Raw genomic sequence first — 7,038 nt, forward strand, 5'->3', positions numbered from 1 at the left:
GTGTTCCTCCAATTCCAGCCTCTTGTGCATCCCCACTTTTAATCGCTCCACCATTGCCTTCAGCTGCCAAGGCCCTAAGCTTGGGAATTCTCTCCCTCAATCTCTCTGCCTCTCAACCTCTTTCTCCTCCTTTAAGACTCTCTTTAAAAACCTTCTTCTTTGGCCAAGCTTTTGGTCATTTATCCTAATATCTCCTTATTTGGCTTGTTGTCAAATTTTGTTTGATAACGTTCCTGTGAAGCATTTTGGGATATTTCGTCACATTAGAGGTGCAATATAATTGTAAGTTGGTTTTGTTGTTGTATTCATTTCTCTCTTGTGCTTATCTAACTTCCCCTTAAATGTATTGACCAGCATCAATTAACTAACAAACTGAGTTTTGTCATGACAGCCCCCCTTTTTATTTTTATTTTTCGTAATTTTTTTCTTTTATCTTTTTTATTTTTTTATTTTATTTTAGTTTGTTTTTACTGTGCCGACCCACTGTTTTTTCATGTTTGTGCTTTGGGCCAGGGCTGTTCATTTTTCTGTCAATTAACACTTTGTCCTTCACCACACCATTAACATACCGTTTGTAACATACCCTAACCTTCTGGTCAGTTATTCTCTGTGATCTTGTCCTATCAACATTTTCACTTTTGTTATCTCTTGCCCCACCCCCACTTTATTTGCTTAAAACCTCTTACATTTCTAATATTTGCCAGTTCTGATGAAGGGTCACTGACCTGAAACGTTAACTCTGCTTCTCTCTCCACCGATGTTGTGTTTCAGATTTCCAGCATCTGCAGTATTTTGCTTTTATTATATAAGTGGACATCCTGACATTTGTGGCACTGCACTGACTTATACATCTCCAGAAGTCAAAAAACTTTAATTCACAAGAAAGTAACTTTACAATCCAAGCTGCATGTGTTAGAACACTATTGCTTTTCTGTTTAAACATGTCCTCAACCTCAATTGTTAGCATTCCTCCCTCTGAGCCAAATGGTCATGGGTTCAATTCCCACACCAGGTTCTTGTGTACAAAATCTAGGCTGACATTCCAGTGCAGTGCTGCACTGTTAGAGGTGCTGCCCTTTGGATGAGATGTTAAACTGAGGCCCTGGCTGCCATCGCAGGAGGACATAAAAGATTCCATGGCACTATATTGAAGAACTATATTGAAGAACGAGACTCCCGGATGGTATGTTGCCTCCCGGGTGCCAGAGTCAGGGATGTCTCGGATCAAGTCTACAGGATTCTTAAGGGGGAGGGGGAGCAGCCAGAGGTCGTGGTACATATCGGTACCAATGACATAGCTAGGAAAAGGGATGAGGACCTGAAAAGTGAATATAGGGAGTTAGGTTGGAAGCTGAAAGGCAGGACGAGCAGAGTAGTAATCTCAGGATTGATACCGGTGCCACGTGCTAGTGAGGCTAGAAACAGAGACCGAGTGCAGCTGAACACGTGGCTACAGAAATGGTGCAGGAGGGAGGGATTCAGATATGTGGATCATTGGGATACCTTCTGGGGAAGGTGGGACCTGTACAAGAAGGACGGGTTGCATCTGAACTGGAGGGGCACCAATATCCTGGGCGGGAGGTTTGCTAGAGCTCTTCGGGAGGGTTTAAACTAGTTTGGCAGGGGGATGGGAACCGGAGCTACGGATCAGTGGATGGGGTAGCTGTTGAACAGGCAGATACCGAGTGCAGAGAGTCTGTGAGGAAGGTTAGACAGTTGACAGGGCAAAGTTGCAGCCAGTATGATGGGTTGAAGTGTGTCTATTTTAACGCAAGAAGTGTCAGGAATAAGGGTGATGAACTTAGAGCATGGATCAGTACTTGGAGCTATGATGTTGTGGCCATTACGGAGACGTGGATATCACAGGGGCAGGAATGGATGTTGGATGTTCCGGGGTTTAGATGTTTCAAAAGGAATAGGGAGGGAGGTAAAAGAGGTGGGGGAGTGGCATTGCTAATCAGGGATAGTATCACAGCTGCAGAAAGGGAGGTCATCGAGGAGGGTTTGTCTACTGAGTCATTATGGGTGGAAGTCAGAAACAGGAAAGGAGCAGTCACTTTGTTGGGAGTTTTCTATAGACCCCCCAATAGCAACAGAGACATGGAGGAACAGATTGGGAGGCAGATTTTGGAAAGGTGCAGAAGTTCAGGGTTGTTGTCATGGGTGACTTCAACTTCCCTAATATTGATTGCAACCTCCTTAGTGCAAATAGTTTGGATGGAGCAGTTTTTGTCAGGTGTGTCCAGGAAGGTTTCCTGACTCAATATGTAGATAGGCCGACTAGAGGGGAGACTATGTTGGACTTGGTACTTGGCAACGAGACCAGGCCAGGTGGCAGATCTATCGGTGGGAGAGCATTTCGGTGATAGTGATCACAACTCCCTGACCTTTACTATAGTCATGGAGAGGGACAGGAGCAGACGGGATGGGAAAATATTTAATTTGGGGAGGGGGAATTACAATGCTATTAGGCAGGAACTGGGGAGCATAAATTGGGAACAGATGTTCTCAGGGAAATGCACGACAGAAATGTGGAGGTTGTTTAGGGAGCACTTGCTGCGACTGCTGGATAGGTTTGTCCCGATGAGGCAGGGAAGGGATGGTAGGGTGAAGGAACCTTGGATGACAAGAGATGTGGAACAGCTAGTCAAGAGGAAGAAGGAAGCTTACTTAAGGTTGAGGAAGCAAGGATCAGAAAGGGCTCTAGAGGGTTACAAGGTAGCCAGGAAGGAACTGAAGAATGGACTTAGGAGAGCTAGAAGGGGACATGAAAAAGTCTTGGCGGGTAGGATTAAGGAAAATCCCAAGGCGTTCTACACTTATGTGAGGAACAAGAGGATGGCCAGAGTGAGGGTAGGGCCGATCAGGGATAGTGGAGGGAACTTGTGCCTGGAGTCGGAGGAGGTAGGGGAGGTCCTAAATGAATACTTTGCTTCAGTATTCACTAGTGAGAGGGACCTGGTCGTTTGTGAGGACAGCGTGGAACAGGCTGATATGCTCGAACAGGTTGAGGTTAAGAGGGAGGATGTGCTGGAAATTTTGAATGATATGAGGACAGATAAGTCCCCGGGGCCAGATGGGATATACCCAAGGATATTGCGGGAAGCGAGGGAAGAGATTGCTGTGCCTTTGGCGTCTTCACTGTCCACTGGAGTAGTACCGGATGATTGGAGGGTGGCAAATGTTGTTCCCTTGTTCAAGAAAGGGAATAGGGATAACCCTGGGAATTACAGACCAGTCTTATGTCGGTAGTGGGCAAATTATTGGAGAGGATTCTGAGAAACAGGATTTATGATTATTTGGAAAAGCATGGTTTGATTAGAGACAGTCAGCATGGCTTTGTTAGGGGCAGGCCTTATTGAATTCTTTGAAGATGTGACAAAACACATTGATGAAGGAAGAGCAGTAGATGTGGTGTATATGGATTTTAGCAAGGCGTTTGATAAGGTTCCCCATGGTAGGCTCATTCAGAAAGTAAGGAGGCATGGGATTCATGAAAGTAAGGAGGCAAGGGAAAGTTGGCTGTCTGGATACAAAATTGGCTGGCCCATAGAAATCAGAGGGTGGTAGTAGATGGAAAGTATTCAGCATGGAGCTCGGTGACCAGTGGTGTTCCACAAGGATCTGTTCTGGGACCTCTGCTCTTTGTGATTTTTATAAATGACTTGGATGAGGAAGTGGAAGGCTGGGTTAACAAGTCTGCCGATGACACGAAGGTTGCTGGAGTTGTGGATAGTGTGGAAGGCTGTTGTAGGTTGCAATGGGACATTGACAGGATGCAGAGCTGGGCTGAGAAGTGGCAGATGGAGTTCAACCTGGAAAAGTGTGAAGTGATTCATTTTGGAAGGTCGAATTTGAATGCGGAATACAGGCTTAAAGACAGGATTCTTGGTAGTGTGGAGGAACAGAGGGATCTTGGGGTCCATGTCCATAGATCGCTCAAAGTTGCCACCCAAGTTGATAGGGTTGTTAAGAAGGCATATGGCATGTTGGCTTTCATTAACAGGGGGATTGAGTTTAAGAGCCGCGAGGTTATGCTGCAGCTCTATAAAGCCCTGGTTCGACCACACTTGGAATATTGTGTTCAGTTCTGGTCGCCTCATTATAGGAAGGATGTGGAAGCTTTAGAGAGGGTGCAGAGGAGATTTACCAGGATGCTGCCTGGACTGGAGGGCATGTCCTACGAAGAAAGATTGAGGGAGCTAGGGCTTTTCTCATTGGAGCGAAGAAGGATGAGAGGTGACTTGATAGAGGGGTACAAGATGATGAGAGGCATAGTTAGAGTGGATAGTCAGAGACTTTTTCCCAGGGTAGAAAGGGCTATCACCAGGGGGCATAATTTTAAGGTGATTGGAGGAAGGTTTAGGGGAGATATCAGAGGTAGGTTCTTTACACAGAGAGTGGTGGGTGCGTGGAACGCGCTGCCAGCGGTGGTAGTAGAAGCAGATACATTAGGGGCATTTAAGCAACTCTTGGATAGGTACATGGATGATCGTAGAATGAAGGGTAGGTAGTTACTTAGATCTTAGAGTAGGTTAAAGGTACGGCACAGCATCGTGGGCCGAAGGGCCTGTACTGTGTTGTACTGTTCTATGTTCTATGTTCTATTAAGAATAGCAGGGGACATCTCCCTGGTATTCTGGCTAATATTTATTCCTCACCCAATATCACTCAAAACAGATTATCTGGTCATTATCACATTGCTGTTTGCTGTGTGCAAATTAGTATTTCCTATATTACAACAGTGACTACACGTCAAAAAGTAGTTCACTAGCTGCAAAGCGCTTTGGGATGTTGTGAAAGGCACCATATAAATGATTTTTTCCTCTTTCTTAATGATTTTGGTTCTCTATATCCTCCTATCTCCTTGACGCTGGTGCATTATTTGAATATATTACTAAGATGCTGGGATTCATCTTAGCCCTATAAATGTCCACTCTCACTTACGAGCCTCATTTTTTAAAAAAATAAAAGCTTCCTTCAGATTTAGTTTGTCATCACAAGATAAAGGACAGCAGGGTTTTTATGGTTATAGTTGTGGAAGAGCCTGTCACTCTAGAATTGGCCTTTATAGCCACTCCAGGCGCTGCTCCACACACCACTGACCACCTCCAGGTGCTTACCCATTGTCTCTCGAGATAAGAAGGCCAAAGAAGAAGTTGTGAAAAGAGACTTGTGAAACATAGAAAAATAGGAGCAGGAGTAGGCCATTTGGCCCTTCGTGCCTGCACCGCCATTCAATACAATCATGGCTGATCATCCAAACTCAGTACCCTGTTCCCGCTTTCTCCTCGTATCCCTTGCTCTCTTTAGCCCTAAGAACTATATCTAACCCTTTCTTGAATATATTTAATGATTTGGCCTCAACTGCTTTCTGTGGTAGAGAATTCCACAGGTTCACCACTCTCTCGTTGAAGAAATCCCTCCTCATCTCAGTCCTAAATGGCTTACCCCTTATCTTTCGACTGTGATCCCTAGTCCTGGACTCCCCTGCCATCCAGGAACATCCTTCCTATATCTAGTCTGTCCAGTTCTGTTAGAATTTTGTAGGTTTCTATGAGATCCCCTCTCATTCTTCTAAACTCTAGCGAATACAAGCCTAATCGGCCCAATGTCTCTTCATACGTCAGTCCTGCCATCCCAGGAATCAGTCTGGTGAACCATCGCTGCACTCCCTCCATAGCAAGAACATCCTTCCTCAGATAAGGGGACCAAAACTGCACACAATACTCCAGATTTGGTCTCACCAAGGCCTTGTATAACTGCAGCAAGACATCCTATGAAGGCCAACATACAATTCACCTTCTTAACTGCCTGCTGCCCCTGCATGCTTACTTTCAGCTAAGTTAGGGTCTTTTTTCGCTAGATCTGAGAAGGTTAAAGGATGCCCTGATAAACAATTAAGACGGATTATAATAAGTTAAATAAGGAGAGATTGTTTCCACTTGGCCAGCCAGTCACAAATGAAGCAAAACTATGGTAATCACAAAAGAGTTAAAGGGGGGGTCAGAGAGAAAAAAAATAACACTTTGGTCAGTTAGAATATAAAATTCTTTGTCATTGGAGAATTGCAGTCCATAAATTCTTTTATAATCAGTTAGCTGCTTGCAAAAGTTAAAGTATGTGAGGAAGAAGAGTGGGATTAGACTAGGCAGCATGTGGAGAAAAAGAATTTATATCACATTGAGGAACATGGAGTTTTTTTATTGAAGACAAAACCTTGCTGTAATGTACACTATCAGCCACAGCCAGTGCCTGTTACACTGTTATAGTGGTGAACTCAATCTCCCATAAATTTTGGGCTAACTCTGAAAAGCCATAGAAAGAAAGTAACTTCTTGAACGAAAACAAACGAGTCGTGTCTGACGTTGCGAAGCGAACAGAACGGCGATACAGTGAGAATGTTACAGTTTGTTGCAACATCACATTCTACAACAAGGAGCAGAAACTTGCCGCTAATTTGGTGTCATGTAGAGCTTCGGGGTGAATCCTACAGGTGGCTCCGTGGCGCAATGGATAGCGCATTGGACTTCTAGCGAGTTTGTTAAGACATTCAAAGGTTCCGGGTTCGAGTCCCGGCGGAGTCGTTACTTTAATTTTACAGCCGCGAAGCTCCGTTTGTCCCTAAACGTAACCCGTGGCACGGCCGCGCAGCCAATTGGCTCGGAACTGAAACTGAATTCCCCTTTTAGATAGAGGAAAGGAGAAATCAGAGTTCCGTCCCCATTAAAGTGTATCATCCGGTTATATGACCAACATTTCGGGCAGCAACAGCGGAGGGTCTGCGGGACAGGGTGATATCTCCGCCTGTTGGAGGACTGCAGACTTCAGCTGCCATCAGGCGGATCCCATGCTTCTTGATTTTTCTTTCAAACCAAACTTTTTCAAAGTTTTACTCTGTCATGGCACATTAAAAAATAAATCTGTACGGAAACTGGTCATATCAGAACATGTACATGTAATCTCTATCCACCATTGATTATAAATTAAATACACTCTGCCTTTACTACAATGCTAACTTTGATCCACATGCCCTGG

At 44.6% G+C, this 7,038-nt stretch overlaps 1 non-coding gene across 1 annotated transcript; it reads left to right on the forward strand.

The window, feature by feature from the left end:
- Positions 1-6,498: 6,498 nt before the first annotated feature.
- On the forward strand, positions 6,499-6,587 carry trnar-ucu (transfer RNA arginine (anticodon UCU)). The gene is given in 2 exon segments: positions 6,499-6,535; positions 6,552-6,587. It is a non-coding gene; the product is annotated as a tRNA-Arg (tRNA).
- Positions 6,588-7,038: the final 451 nt, after the last annotated feature.

Source organism: Heterodontus francisci, chromosome 8 (genome assembly GCF_036365525.1).
Source record: "Heterodontus francisci isolate sHetFra1 chromosome 8, sHetFra1.hap1, whole genome shotgun sequence".
NCBI classification, from domain to species: domain Eukaryota; kingdom Metazoa; phylum Chordata; class Chondrichthyes; order Heterodontiformes; family Heterodontidae; genus Heterodontus; species Heterodontus francisci.